Source organism: Sceloporus occidentalis, unplaced genomic scaffold, assembly GCF_023333645.1.
Source record: "Sceloporus occidentalis isolate IW3139 unplaced genomic scaffold, rSceOcc1.0.p SCAF_190, whole genome shotgun sequence".
Taxonomy (NCBI): Eukaryota; Metazoa; Chordata; class Lepidosauria; order Squamata; family Phrynosomatidae; genus Sceloporus; species Sceloporus occidentalis.
In genome coordinates, this window is record NW_028317170.1 from 770,985 (window position 1) to 787,583 (window position 16,599).

Genomic DNA, 16,599 nt, shown 5'->3' on the forward strand with positions numbered 1-16,599 from the left:
TAATTCCGCCCCGGCCGAGCGATTCCCGCGGCTTTCAGAATATTCCTGGATTTAGGGGGGGGATGGGGGGGCAGTGAACGTGTATTAATCGGCCAACAAAAAAATACCAACAAATAAGCGCCTGTTTTCATGTAACCACCGGGCAGAATTAGTGCGGAATTTCCCGTATCGCGTAAAAGAGAAAGAGGCCGCACTAAATATTTACTGCCTCGCTTTATGGCCACGGACGTAAAACTAAACAGATTATTTATATGCGAATTACCAAAAAAAAAACTAAAAACAGCCCATTAGTGCCGAGAACGGCTAATTTCCCACGCCGGTTTATAGGATGATTCCAGAAATTCTTCCGTCGGAACCAAATATTTTGGAGCGTAAATATAATCCAAAATTCTGCTTTTATTTGCCTGAGACTCTCGGACCGAGTTTTCCTCCACGGCTGCGGAACGAGAGGACGGCGAATAAATCCGTGGAGCCACCGGGCAGGCGTTCGGAGGCAGAGAAGCCGAGGAAACGGAAATCGAACGACTTTCTTGTTCAACACATTCTGGAGGGCAGCAAGCGAACAGATGGAGAAAAATACGAGTCCCAGGCGTTCTCAGAACAGGAGAATCATAAAAAAAAAAAAGGTACTTCTTTGTGAAGTGCAGGAAATCTAATAAATTTCACTAAAAACGGACGGGATAACGGCTCGTATAATAACAGCGAAAGCAAACAGATGCTATAGTGTCTGTTATATAATGATGTCTCGTGTGATAATAACGGAACCTTTTCTATATAGTTATACATATTACATACCCCCGTATAACTAATCCCGTCCTTATAACCCGTTATATCCTGTATATTCCTCATATTATATATTATATACTCTCCCCCCCGTATAACTAATCCCGCCCTTATAACCCGTTATATCCTGTATATTCCTCATATTATATATTATATACTCTCCGGCCGTATAACTAATCCCCGTCCTTATAACCCGTTATATCCCTGTATATTCCTCATATTATATATTATATACTCTCCGGCCCGTATAACTAATCCCGTCCTTATAACCCGTTATATCCCTGTATATTCCTCATATTATATATTATATACTCTCCCGCCATATAACTAATCCCGTCCTTATAACCCGTTATATCCTGTATATTCCTCATATTATATATTATATACTCTCCCCCCGTATAACTAATCCCGTCCTTATAACCCGTTATATCCCTGTATATTCCTCATATTATATATTATATACTCTCCGGCCGTATAACTAATCCCGTCCTTATAACCCGTTATATCCTGTATATTCCTCATATTATATATTATATACTCTCCGGCCGTATAACTAATCCCGTCCTTATAACCCGTTATATCCTGTATATTCCTCGTATTATATATTATATACTCTCCGGCCGTATAACTAATCCCATCCTTATAACCCGTTATATCCCTGTATATTCCTCATATTATATATTATATACTCTCCGGCCCGTATAACTAATCCCGTCCTTATAACCCGTTATATCCTGTATATTCCTCATATTATATATTATATACTCTCCGGCCGTATAACTAATCCCGTCCTTATAACCCGTTATATCCTGTATATTCCTCATATTATATATTATATACTCTCCGGCCGTATAACTAATCCCGTCCTTATAACCCGTTATATCCTGTATATTCCTCATATTATATATTATATACTCTCCCTCCGTATAACTAATCCCGTCCTTATAACCCGTTATATCCCTGTATATTCCTCATATTATATATTATATACTCTCCCCGTATAACTAATCCCGTCCTTATATCCTGTATATTCCTCATATTATATATTATATACTCTGTGTTCCGTGACTCTAGAGGGTTAATCTAGTTTTCCGCCATTATAATAGCGCTGCGGTTCTCCTGCGTGAAATAAATGCACAATGCGAGGTGGATCCGTCTCCCCGCCGCTCGGTGCAACAGATTCATTTATAACGCAGTAAGAGGCAGCGCTGAGAGAACGTCGTGATTCGGTTTCTTTACACAAAGCTCCCGATTTCAGCCCAAAAGGAACGACGCGGCTCCTCAGCCAACGTTTTCAGAAATTACTCATCATACGTGTCAAGGCTTTAATGCGTCACGCGTGTTCCCCCGGAGTGAACCCGTGTGATACGCAGGGAATAAGACTCCGTTAGCCGCACGCGCCCCGGCCAATTATTAATGTTTCTCATACAAGATAAATCAATGAGCCGGTTTTTTTGCTCTTTGTGGCTTTTTCCACGTTTGGGAGACGGAAAGGAATAAAAGGGAATTATATTCTAAACGCCGTTTATGAGCTAAAGACGGATTCACAGCCAGTTACTTTTACCAGGACTGGATCTTTCATTCTTTGGTGCTTGGCTTCTTTTAGAAGGAACTCAGAAAGGATCCAGTCATGGTGAAATTCAGCCTAAAATGGAATATTACTGTATACAGTGAAGGGGTTATATTACTGTATACCGTGCTGGGGGTTATATTACTGTATACAGCGCTGGGGGTTATTACTGTATACAGCGCTGGGGTTATATTACTGTATACAGTGCTGAGGGTTATATTACTGTATACAGCGCTGGGGGGTTATATTACTGTATACAGCGCTCGGGGGTTATATTACTGTATACAGCGCTGGGGGGGTTATATTACTGTATACAGCGCTGAGGGTTATATTACTGTATACAGCGCTGGGGGTTATATTACTGTATACAGCGCTGGGGGGTTACATTACTGTATACAGCGCTGGGGGGTTATATTACTGTATACAGCGCTGGGGGTTATATTACTGTATACAGCGCTGGGGGGTTATATTACTGTATACAGCGCTGAGGGTTATATTACTGTATACAGTGCTGGGGGTTATATTACTGTATACAGCGCTGGGGGTTATATTACTGTATACAGTGCTGGGGGTTATATTACTGTATACAGCGCTGGGGGTTATATTACTGTATACAGCGCTGGGGGTTATATTACTGTATACAGCGCTGGGGGTTATATTACTGTATACAGCGCTGGGGGTTATATTACTGTATACAGCGATGGGGGGTTATATTACTGTATACAGCGCTGGGGGGTTATATTACTGTATACAGCGCTGGGGGTTATATTACTGTATACAGTGCTGGGGGTTATATTACTGTATACAGCGCGGGGGGGGATATATTACTGTATACAGCGCTGAGGGGTATATTACTGTATACAGCGCTGGGGGGTTATATTACTGTATACAGCGCTGGGGGTTATATTACTGTATACAGCGCTGGGGGGTTATATTACTGTATACAGTGCTGGGGGGTTATATTACTGTATACAGCGCGGGGGGGGTTATATTACTGTATACAGCGCGGGGGGTTATATTACTGTATACAGCGCTGGGAGTTATATTACTGTATACAGTGCTGGGGGTTATATTACTGTATACAGCGCTGGGAGTTATATTACTGTATACAGCGCTGGGGGTTATATTACTGTATACAGCGCGGGGGGGGTTATACTACTGTATACAGCGCGGGGGTATATTACTGTATACAGCGCGGGGGGGGTTATATTACTGTATACAGCGCGGGGGGGGTATATTACTGTATACAGCGCTGGGGGTTATATTACTGTATACAGCGCTGGGGTTATATTACTGTATACAGTGCTGGGGGTTATATTACTGTATACAGTGCTGGGGGTTATATTACTGTATACAGCGCTGGGGGTTATATTACAGTATACAGCGCTGGGGGGTTATATTACTGTATACAGCGCTGGGGGGTTATATTACTGTATACAGTGCTGGGGGGTTATATTACTGTATACAGCGCTGGGGGGTTATATTACTGTATACAGCGCTGGGGGTTATATTACTGTATACAGTGCTGGGGGTTATATTACTGTATACAGTGCTGGGGGTTATATTACTGTATACAGCGCAGGGGGTTATATTACTGTATACAGTGCTGGGGGTTATATTACTGTATACAGCGCGGGGGGGTTTAGATTCCGGATCATTTATTCTCCTTCGTAACGTTTGTTTAGGATTCTGAATAATTCAGTTTTGTTAACGTTTGATTTATTGATTGACGTAAAGCGTTTATTAACCCCGCGCTTCGCTCTCCGCCAACTCAAACTTAGCTCTCATTTTTACATCCGCAGCGATAAATTTTATTCCAATCTGCCGGTGACCTTTTCCGGTGCGGGGAGGCCGGGGATCTGTGACCGGCTGCCATTCTACTCGAGAGATAATTTCAGACCCGTTACTCACTCACCAGAGACCCACTCAACCTCCTCCGCACGCGCGGGACCCTCGCAGAGTCTGATGACATCACTAGCATTCGCATTTGCTATAAGATTAGGAGAACAGACGATGAGAGCGAATGAAGGCAGCCGGCGGCACCAGCAGCTCCACAGTCTCTTCCCGACAACCACCAGCTGCCAATCAACATCCGGACCGGGATATCGACAGCGACGCGATATACACAGCGCTGCGTCTATAACCGACGGGAACAGAGTGATGGGAGTTGGATAACGTATCAGCCATTTACATAGAAACCCAGAATCCGCCGGCAGATCGGCCCCCATCCGGCCCCCGTCTAGTCGCCCGTTTCTCCTGCTGTAACGACTCAAACCTTAATCAGTCGTCGGTCTCGTCTTAGATTCAGGAGCCGTATGTCTATCCCATGCATGTTTAATACCCTCACTGTATTACCCTCTACCACATCTGCTGGGAGGCTGTTCCACCTATCTACCACTCTAACATGTAAAAGGAGAAATACATATACAGAGTTTCCCAGTACACGGCCTCCATCGCTATACCGTGTTATTTATTCTTTTAATACCATTTTCAATGTGAAATAAACCAAAACGCAGCAATCCTTTCACACGAATAAAATAAATTATATATATCTCTGCATTTGTCACGGATCTGACTAATACTGCGGGGGGGGGGTTACAGAAGTCTTTACGAAGTCAGGGCCCGTAGACGGTGGGGGGGGGATGGGGGCTGGCAGTCAGGCCTCTCCAGGGGTCCCGGTGATGGAGGGTCCGGCGCATTATTCTTGGCTTCTTTCCGCGTTAATTCAATAATTAAAGAAGGAAAGAGAAGCATCGTCCCCATCGAGTCGATCGCTCCCTTCGCACGGAGTCACAATAAATAAAATCTCTCTCCGATACAAAATAGGGGGGGGGGGGGCGGCTACTGACCAGCCGAGGGGGCCGAGCCCAGCCAGATGCCCCACGGTATAGCCGTGCAGAGTCTCGATGCCAGCACACAAACTCCTTGAAGTGAGCACAAGAAGGTTCCACAAAGGGTGTAAATGCTGCCTCCTCTTGCTGCCCCCTGGAGGATATATGCGGAATTGCAATTTAAAAATCCCTTCTGGAATGGCCCAGTCTTTACACATTTACCCCCAGCCTTCCAGACACGGCTCCTCCGTCTACCCCGGGTGATGTATAGATTTACATCCTACGGGCAGCAAAACTTCAGTCCTGGAGTTTCTTGAATTTCTGTATTGGCTCCTACCAACCCAGCCGGAGAGCTGCACGTGCATCCACTACGTTCTAAGGGAGATTTCTCAGTGAGTGAGACCCCGCCAGCAGGGGGCATTATTAACACGATTATGACTGACGTAAGGACCCTCTTTATACGAAGCATCCCGTTCTCCAAAGAAATAAGCCGGCCCGCCACAAAAACAATCCGAACTTCCACACCAAGACTCCGAGGCGCCAGGCCATGTACCCCGCGCGCCAAAACAGCAACGCCGTCCTCCACAGCAACAGCGCGGCGCCGCTTATCAGCAATCCGACCCGCCACAGCAGCAGCGCCATGCGCCAGATCAGCAGTCCAGCCGTCCATAAGAGGACCCCGGCGCTCCATGCCAACATCCCCGCCGTCCACAGGAGGAGTCCCGCGGTGTACAGCAGGAGGCCGGCGCGCCACACGAGCAAGAGGGCACTCCAAACCAGCAAGAGGGCACTCCACACCAACAACCCCGCACTCCACAACAACTCCTCCATCTCACGCACTTCACTAACATCCTGGGGAACGGCAGACGCCACACTCTAAAAACACACATAAAAAACACGATAAAAAACGATAAATCCAGTAATTAGCAGAAATATCGAAAAATAATACGGCTTCAAAACACAGGGGCAGAGCACAGCGGTCTCCCCAACACTCAGCGATCTCTGCAATGCACAACAGTCTCCGCGATACACAGTGGTCTCCCCGACGCACGGCAATCCTCCCAGCGCACAGCGGTCTCCTCGTCGCAGGATATTTGTGACAGGAGCGGCTTGTCTCTCGAGACGTACAAGCGTTTAGTATTCGCAATAAAAACATGAAATCAGCGCGTTATCGGTGACCTCACACAGCGCCCGCGATACAAACATTACAGCGTATACATCGATGATCATTTTAGGCTCTCCGTGTTCTAGGCTGGCCTCAGAATTCTCCTATAGAACTCTCCATAATGCGCATGTTCTAGATCGGCTTCCAGACCATAGAATTCATTGGGGACGTTCTAGGCTGCGTTTTACCAAATATTTTCTCCTCTAGAACCCCGAAGCGGAGGATTCCCGGATACAAGAACGGGGAGCGGGAGTTTTAGACAATGACCAAAGCCTCCGAAATGATAAATAATGAAGCATTTATGACATCATATGACAAAGGAAGTGACGTCAGATTTATATCGCAGAGTGCGATTTCCCAAGCGATTTCCTTCCATGTCCAGGAGATAAAAAGCAAATCGGAATACTTTTTTGGGGGGGGCTTAAGTGAATTTGGCGCGTTTGATGAAGGGAGAGTGGGGGCTTCGCTGTCACCGCGTGCAGAAGACGCCGGCGGTGTCGCTGCGGCCGCATCTCACCTTCTCTCACGTAGATTTAGCATAAAAGCCAATTTTTCGGAAATAAACTGAAAGTCTAATCTAAAAACGGGGTGCCGCGGGGGGTGGGTGGGGGGGGATCTGGGTTATCCGACGTCTCCACGCTGCTGCCAGAAGGGTTTCCAATTCCACCGACGATTCCAATAAATATCTGGAACGTATCATCAGCTCTTCCCGTAACCAGCTGGACTCCCATCAAACTCAGCCAGAGCGGACCTTGTGGCTTCAACGCTGCAGCTGCCAAGGCGCAGGCTGGCTGAGTGTCATGTGAGTCGTATTTCACTGGAATGCCAGGATTTTACTGGATGTGGAGAATTTTTACCCCCAAAGAGATTTAAAAAAGTCTAAAATAGAGGATTTCCAAAAATCCACAAAATCGTGGCCCAGAACTAGTTGCCCCTGAGCTTCCTTACGAGTTACGACCCCCGGATTTTCATTTAAAAACCCGTTAAATTCCCACATCCCGGTTCCTTTACCCCCGGACGGCTACCGCATCCCTCTGCGGACCGACTCTGCATTTATATTAACTTCAAAATCCATGAATTGTGATTCTATACGATAATTCTGAATTAACCGGCATCCGGAACCCTTCCAGGCGAGTTCTGCCCCTGAAAGAACACTCGGTGAATTCCGGATCTTCGCTGCTCTTACGGCTGCCGCGTCCCACGATACGGAACCTTTAATGCTTGCAGATAGATCTCTAGAACACAGGAAGGAGTAGGATTAGATCTCTGGGACCCCCCAGGGGTATCACTACTACCACTATCTGCCCTCCTCCCTCTCCCCCCTATCCATGTACCTGAGGGTTAGAGAGAGGGAGAGCTGATAACCTCTCTCTTCAGGGCGCTGCTGCCATCATCCGGACTCCCGTTATAACGATCTTTTACGCTCCGCAGAGCGAGAACCTTAACGGAACTCTGTCTGTAAAGGTGAAACGGATCTACGAACAGAGAAAGCCCGGCGGCGCCACCTGCAGGCGGTTTGAGGAAATGTACAAAAAAAGCCTCGTTCACGAGGACTCGTCCGGGTCTTTTAGTTCTATAGCGCCGACAACTCCCGCAGCACAGCTCAAAGTCCCTACATTCAAAGGGTCTGACAAAACTAGAACTAGAAGACCAGATGCGTCAGGCAACGACGGCTCGGCCGGCAGGCGTAGAAATATTTATTATCCCCCTTTTTATGTCACGAATTCTACGCCGATTTACAAATATTCAGCCGGCCAAAAACTTTGCGTGATTGTTGCGTTTTATTGTATTTTTTTTTTTTTGGCCTTTGAAGAGTTAAGTGAAGAGCGAAATATTCGGGAGAAATGTTACCTTCTTGCTTGTAAAGCGATCCGCTGCTGCCCCCTACAGGCAACGAAACAAATAACAGAGAGCGGTTTCCCCAAACTGAGGGGTTAAAAATACGGCAAAGGAGATAATGTAATGCAAGAGAAATATTAGATTGCAAGCTTTCCAGACCACCCAGATATCACATAAAATGTGGCCAAATATTTAATGCACTGACTATATTATCACATTCCATGTTTATTTATGATTGTAATTAATATTCTATGGGGGGGGTGCGGAGGCTTTAGTGTAACTTTGTAACAAGCTGTGCAGGAGACCAGGAGATTTTTTTTCCCAATAACACTAATATGAAAATGCTAGATTTTTATGTTGTTTGTGTGAATAATGACGCCAAAAACATATTACGATGTCATTGTCAAGTATTCAAAAATGTCGCTGGCTCCTCCCACTTTCTCTCCCCATCAGTATGGCGGTAAATCCGCTCTCTGATTGGCTGGATTAATTAACCTAAAACGTAACATCATAAGACGGCTGTACAATGGCTGAGGCAAAAATACAATCCCGTCAAATTCTCCTTTCCTAAAAGTTGACTTTATTTATAAAAATGTTAGGTGTTTTTCGCTTTCTGGCAGCTGGATGGGGGATGGAACGCGGGGGGGGGGGGGGGGGGGACTTTGATGTTTTCTGTAAGTGAAAAAAAGAAGTGAGAAAAAAAAAAGTAACTTTGAAGCCATTATGGGAACCGCAGGAAAGGAGATCAAAGGGAGAGAACGACGATTTTACCCCGAGCCGGGAACGGGAGATCATTGCGGGGGATTCAACCTCGGGGTCTATGGAGAGAGCGGCTTTTATATAGAGACCCAGAACCTGCCGGCAGTTCGGCCCCCATCCGGCCCCCGTCTAGTTGCCCGTTTCTCCTGCTGTAAAGAATCAAACCTTAATCAGTCGTTGGTCTCGTCTTAGATTCAGGAGCCGTATGTCTATCCCGCGCATGTTTAATACCCTCAGTGTATTACCCTCTACCACCTCTGCTGGGAGGCTGTTCCACTTATCCACCACCCTCTCAGTAAAGTAAAACTCCCTTCCGTTCCATCTCAGTCTCTGACCCTCTAGTGTTAGATTCTGGTCTCTTATTTTAATGGTTCTCCTCCTTTGAAATAATCTTTTGTACAAACCCGTGTTGATTTTGTGGAATACTCTGCAGGCAGTTACGTGGCCGCAGAACGCGCGCAAAGACTGAAGGAGACAAAGTGATTACAGCCATCCGTTCAGGCAGGAGCTCTCCCCCCTCTCTATTCTACGTATTCTTCGGGGATTTAATAACCGGCAACCCAGATGCCCCACAGCCCAGCAAGATAAATAACCCAATACATAAAGAGTTAATTTTTTTTTTTTACAACACGGAATAGGAAGTTTGGATTTTTGCTGTCAGCACAAGTGACAAATTCCAACACCTATGACCCTTGGCCAGGGCACCTGTGCTGGTCCAAATAATAACCCCGTTTCCCCCACACTGGAACCGGAACCGAGCCGCCGGCCTCGTCGAATCTTTCTGTCATATACATTAAAGTGTTCCCTTTAAGGCCACCGGCATGATGTTATCTCCTAAAGGTACGTGTAATAATATTAATAAAAATAAATAATAATAATATTAATAAAAAAAATAATAATAATAAAAACAACAAATAATAAATAATAATAAAACGCCCCTTTAAAGGCACACGCCAGCCATTAAACTCACTTCATGCATATAACAGCTGTGTGGCCCCTTTAAATGTATGGGGTGGATTCTGCAGAAGTGCCCCCCTCCCCATGCATTTGCCCCCCGCCCCCCCTCCCGCTATCTCCCAAGACGTGGATTTAGAGTACATTAATCCACATTCTGCTTTAGAATAAAAGGTGGAAACGCGATTGAAACCAGATTCTGGTCTGCGAAGCAGATGTCGGAGCCGACCCCGGGCCACGGACCCCCACCTCAGCCCAGCCTCAGGCCCCCAGCCGCCAGCCATCAACTCCCAGACCCAGCCGCCGGCCCCGACATCCCCGCTTCCTGCCTCCAGGAATGCTCTGCACGCGTTTCCTCGCCATGTCCTGTTCTTACAGAGAGAAGATATTTCTTACCAACCAAACGCAGGAAAAGAAATGAACCCAGAATCCGCCGGCAGATCGGCCCCCATCCGGCCCCCGTCTAGTCCCCCGTTTCTCCTGCTGTAAAGACTCAAACCTTAATCAGTCGTCGGTCTCGTCTTAGATTCAGGAGCCGTATGTCTATCCCGCGCATGTTTAATGCCCTCACTGTATTACCATGTGTTGCGTGTTGAATTGCCAGCCCTCCAGGTGTCCCTCTCACTGTTATTACTACTCCTCAGAGAATAAAATGCAAATAGTCTGGGTGTTAAAGGGACGGTGAGACCTAATGATGAATTCTCGATATTCTCAATGAAAAGGTTTCTGCTCGGGGGGGGGGGGGTCGGGGGGGTCTGAAAATCTGACCGTGAAAAATTATGGAAACGTAAATACGATCCCAGCTGAGAAACCCAATTCTTTGTTTAATGTCACATCGCGCGGGCAGTGAGCGGGCATCGAGCGGGCATCGAGCGGGCAGTGAGTGGGCATCGAGCGGGCAGTGAGTGGGCATCGAGCGGGCAGTGAGTGGGCATCGAGCGGGCAGTGAGTGGGCATCGAGCGGGCAGTGAGTGGGCATCGAGCGGGCAGTGAGTGGGCATCGAGCGGGCAGTGAGCGGGCATCACCTCACTTCCTGCCCCAGGTTTCTGTGTGAATAGCTGACACGTCGGACTCCGCTCCCCGGCACCGCCTGGCGTCTGCGGCCCCCGGGGGGCTCCTGATATTATTTCTCTTTTTATTATTTTGTGTTGGTCGCCCAGCGGGCTCCGGGGCTCCAGAAACAAAATATGAGATTCACAAAACCACCGGAGCCTCACACCGGCACCACAAAGTGACCCCACAACGTGACACCGCACCGTGACGCCCCACCAAGACCACGCACCATAACAACGCACCGTGACACCACAACAAGACACTGTGACACTGCACCATAACACCTCGAGACAACATCAAGACACCGCGCCATAACACCACACCGTGACACCCCACCATAACACCACACCGTGACACCCCACCATAACACCACACCATAACACCCCACCATAACACCCCACCATAACACCCCACCATAACACCACACCGTGACACCCCACCATAACACCCCACCATAACACCCCACCATAACACCCCACCATAACACCACACCGTGACAACCCACCATAACACCCCACCATAACACCACACCGTGACAACCCACCATAACACCACACCGTGACACCCCACCATAACACCACACCATAACACCCCACCATAACACCACACCGTGACACCCCACCAAGACCACGCACCATAACAACGCACCGTGACACCGCAACAAGACACTGTGACACTGCACCATAACACCTCGAGACAACATCAAGACACCGCGCCATAACACCACACCGTGACACCCCACCATAACACCCCACCATAACACCACACCGTGACACCCCACCATAACACCACACCGTGACACCCCACCATAACACCACACCGTGACACCCCACCATAACACCCCACCATAACACCACACCGTGACACCCCACCATAACACCCCACCATAACACCACACCGTGACACCCCACCATAACACCCCACCATAACACCACACCGTGACACCCCACCATAACACCACACCGTGACACCCCACCATAACAACGCACCGTGACACCGCAACAAGACACTGTGACACTGCACCATAACACCTCGAGACAACATCAAGACACCGCGCCATAACACCCCACCGTGACACCCCACCATAACACCACACCGTGACACCCCACCATAACACCACACCGTGACACCCCACCATAACACCCCACCATAACACCACACCGTGACACCCCACCATAACACCCCACCATAACACCCCACCGTGACACCCCACCATAACACCCCACCGTGACACCACACCATAACACCACACCGTGACAACCCACCATAACACCACACCATAACACCCCACCATAACACCACACCGTGACACCCCACCATAACACCCCACCATAACACCCCACCATAACACCACACCGTGACACCCCACCATAACACCCCACCGTGACACCACACCGTGACACCCCACCATAACACCCCACCATAACACCCCACCGTGACAACCCACCATAACACCCCACCATAACACCCCACCATAACACCACACCGTGACACCCCACCATAACACCACACCGTGACACCCCACCGTGACCCCGCAACGTGACACCCCACTATAACACCACACCATAACACCACACCATAACACCCCACCATAACACCCCACCATAACACCACACAGTGACACCCCACCGTGACACCACACCGTGACACCCCACCGTGACCCCGCAACGTGACGCCCCACCATGACCCCGCAACGTGACACCCCACTATAACACCCCACCATAACACCCGACCATGACATCGCACCATAACACCCCCCGTGACACCCCACCATAACACCCCACCGTGACACCCCACCGTGACACCCCACCGTGACACCCCACCATAACACCCCACCATAACACCACACCGTGACACCCCACCAAGACCACGCACCATAACAACGCACCGTGACACCGCAACAAGACACTGTGACACTGCACCATAACACCTCGAGACAACATCAAGACACCGCGCCATAACACCACACCGTGACACCCCACCATAACACCCCACCATAACACCCCACCATAACACCACACCGTGACAACCCACCGTGACACCCCACCGTGACCCCGCAACGTGACACCCCACTATAACACCCCACCATAACACCACACCGTGACACCACACCATAACACCCCACCATAACACCCCACCGTGACACCACACCATAACACCACACCGTGACACCCCACCATAACACCACACCGTGACCCCGCAACATGACGCCCCAGAAGCCCGCAGGCGCTGAATCAGAATTGTTGCCACTTGGTAAAGTATCCCCCCCCCCCGCACCGCAGTATGAAGCTTGTGACGTGACCGGTACTTACTGCCCCTCCGTGGTGACGGCTGCAGGGGGTTCATTCCACCCCCATCACTCTCAGCCATCACAGTAAAAACCACCCTTTTGATTGAAAAGGAAATCTGGGATTCATTGAGTGCTCTGCGTGCATTCAGAGGGGGGCTGTGAGTGATGGGAATTACAGTCATGTGGCAGGCGGATGTCCGGTAATAAAATAATAATAATGATAATGAGGCTGGGGGGTCCGCGCTGTTACCTGCAATCACCGGGAACCCGGACTCTGATACAGGGAACCCCCCGGGGATGCACAGAGCGCACTCACACTCACCGCACACTCACAGAATTCCTGGGTCACCCGGTATCCCAACCCCACTACCCCCTGTACTCAGTGAGTGTCCACTCATCCCTTCCTCGCATAAGGAACCTCCTATCATTCCGAAACTCACGAACTGCACTCCGACTCCCATCATCCCCGCTCTCACCCGTCCGCTGCTCCCATTCCCTGGGGCTTACCTTCAGTACGGAGGCCATGCCGAACGGGTGAGTGCGAACTCAGCGGAGGTAGCGGCCGGAGAACGGGGTCCGGGGCCCCTCCCAATACGGGGCGGGGAAAGCAAGAGGCCACACATAGGGGGCGGGGCACTATCGGGGCGGTGCTTACGGTGCACATGGGCCGCGGATAAATCGCCGGGTCGCCCGGGTGCATATACCGCGCACGGGGGCCAACTCACCGCGCACGGGGGCCACATACATGTAACCCGGAGAGCAGCCGCCGGCCGGGGGGTCACAGATCGGGGGGCGCAGTGAATGATTCGGAGCTTCCGGTTTATTCTCTTCCCTTTTGCTGTTTTTAGTTTTGATTTTCCTCATTCGGCATAATATGCAGCACCATACCTGCCAAGTGTCCCTGTTTAGTTTGGCCAATCACTCCATTGGCCCTTATCCCTGATGCCCCTCACCTCACGCCCCTCTCTACCCCCCTGATGCCCCTCTTTTCTAGGAGGTCAGAATGTTTGCTGGGTATGAGGGGATCGCAGGGTTCTACAGCCCTAAAAGCCCCGATAATGTGTATAGAAACAGAGTTTCTTCCCCCCCGCTCGTGCGCATCGAGTGCCCCCTCTGAACGGCGTGTCTCAGAAGGACGTCGGCGTTCGGCCGCTCGCTTGCGGCTGAGGTGTTAGAATGAGACGGTTATTTCGCTGACGGTTTGCGTTAGTTTTTTTTAGGTAGAGAAGATTTTGGTTCAAATAAAATTTGGGGAGTTTTGTTGATTTGGAAGGAGATTTGTTGTCTTTCACTCGCTCGCCGTCTCGCTCTCACTCAGTGAAAGGGTTAACCTAGCTGTCACTCGGCCGTCTTCCTCGCGATTGGCTGGAGGAAGGAGTCGACCCACTCTGCCCGCAGGCCGTTTTTGGGACTTAATAATAGAAATAGTTTGTGAATGGAGAGCCGGCGTATCTATGGGCTGCGAGCGACAACAGAAGAGCCCACATTGTCTTTCCCTGACGCCGAAGCAGCCGTCCCGTCCCAAGCCTTCGGCAAGCGGGGACCCCGGCCTGTACCCGGTGGGGCCCTCCGGTGCCGCGTGACCCCCGATTCCGCGGTGATGGCCGGACGAAGGGCAGACGAAGTGACGGCCGACTGACCAAAGCGGCTTAAATCAGCAGCTCCTCTCGCCATGAACGTCTTCTCGCTCGGAAGGAGCCGCGCAAACGCCCAGCTGCAGAACAGCCACGAGACGCTGAAATGCGAGCGGCGGAAAGGAGACATCGCGAGGAGCCGCGCACGCTCGCTGAGCGCCATCGATAAAAGCATCCGAGAGGAGCGAGAGACTTTGAAGGAGATTAGTGCCAGTTCCGGGTATTGCAGGGAGGCGCGGGCCGGTGCCGGTGGGGTCTGTCCACCTTCAGACCACGGGGACCGTTTGGATACAGGGGGCCGGATTTTGTCGTCAAAAAAGGAATTTAACCATAAAATCCGGGATCTCGGAAGCTTTAAGGATCCGGACATCTGGTCGGTTACAGGAAGCGAAAGATCTGCGACCGGCCGGCGGACTCTTGTGTCTGACGCAGCGGGTAAGCGGAACATCGCGGGTCGGACAGAACGTTCCTGGGGTCTGGAAATTAATCCCCTCTGCAAAAGGGCTCCGTGCGCACCGAGGGGAGGAAAAACGCCTAATGGGGGGAGAAGGAAAGGAGACGCAGACGGCCAGCTATGCGAAGGTGACATCATAAAGCAACAAAGAGGAAAAAGCAAATTCATGGGGAATAAACCATATTCTCCCCCGATTCCTGTGCATGCGCCAAAGCCAGACCCGGAAGAGAACCCGAGGGTCCGGATCCAATCCAGAGCAAAACCCGAGACTTCAGCTTCACTAATCGGGGAGATCGGTGACAAAGTGACGTCCGGCGGTCGCCAACATCAGGAAACGGAAGGTGATGAGAGCCGGTTACCCCGCGTATCGACCCGTAAATTAACGCTTCATGAAAAGAAGCCCACCAAATTGGACGGGACGCCCCAAATTACCACCTCCGCCTGGCAAGAAGAGAAATGCACCGTCCGGACCGATCTAGAGAAACCCGGCAAAGGTCCGGTTCGCGCCGCGCCGTACGGTGAATCTAACTTTAACGCGAGGACTCAGAGGCCCCCGTTTACCGCGTCTCCGAAGCCCCGCGTCGGATCGGCTCCTTTTGTTGTTCATAAATCACAAGTCCGAGGAGCCGATTTGTCGGGAAATGACAATAAAAAAGTGAAAATCCACGCCAGCCTCTCCAAGCGCGAGCGCAGGCGGATTTTACAAGCGCTGGTCTCCGGCTGCAACGTCCCGCTAGACAGAAGCGTCCTGGAGAGAGAGCGCCAGCGGCTGCTGCGGGAGAGGATCTCGGCGTTCGTCGCGTCCCTAATGGATCCGAGCGATAATAATCGGGGCGACGCGTTTCGTGGCGACTAGCGGCTGTTAACCGGTTTCACCTTCACAGACCGGCACGCTCCGCAGACGCGGGAGAGATTTTTCGGGTATTCTTGGTGTCCGCCGTCTGTATATTGAGCTTGGTTTATTTTTCGGGATAAAACAGACCGGTCCGTGAGCCGCTGCATTGCGATTAACAAAAAACGCGTTGGGGGTTAATTCTATTGATCTATTGGGCCTGGGGGGCACCCAGATATTACGTAATAACGGAAGTTCTATGTCTGCCGGTAACATTCTTACAAAATGCAGAACTAGTGTTTAGGATCGTTGACTGATTTGGGTTCTTTCAGGGCTCTAGAAATATTTCTGCGATTATTCATAATTAAAGTTTCTGTTACTGTAAGAATAACGATGGCAAATCATTCCGTCCGTACGTCGCGGCGGCCAAATGT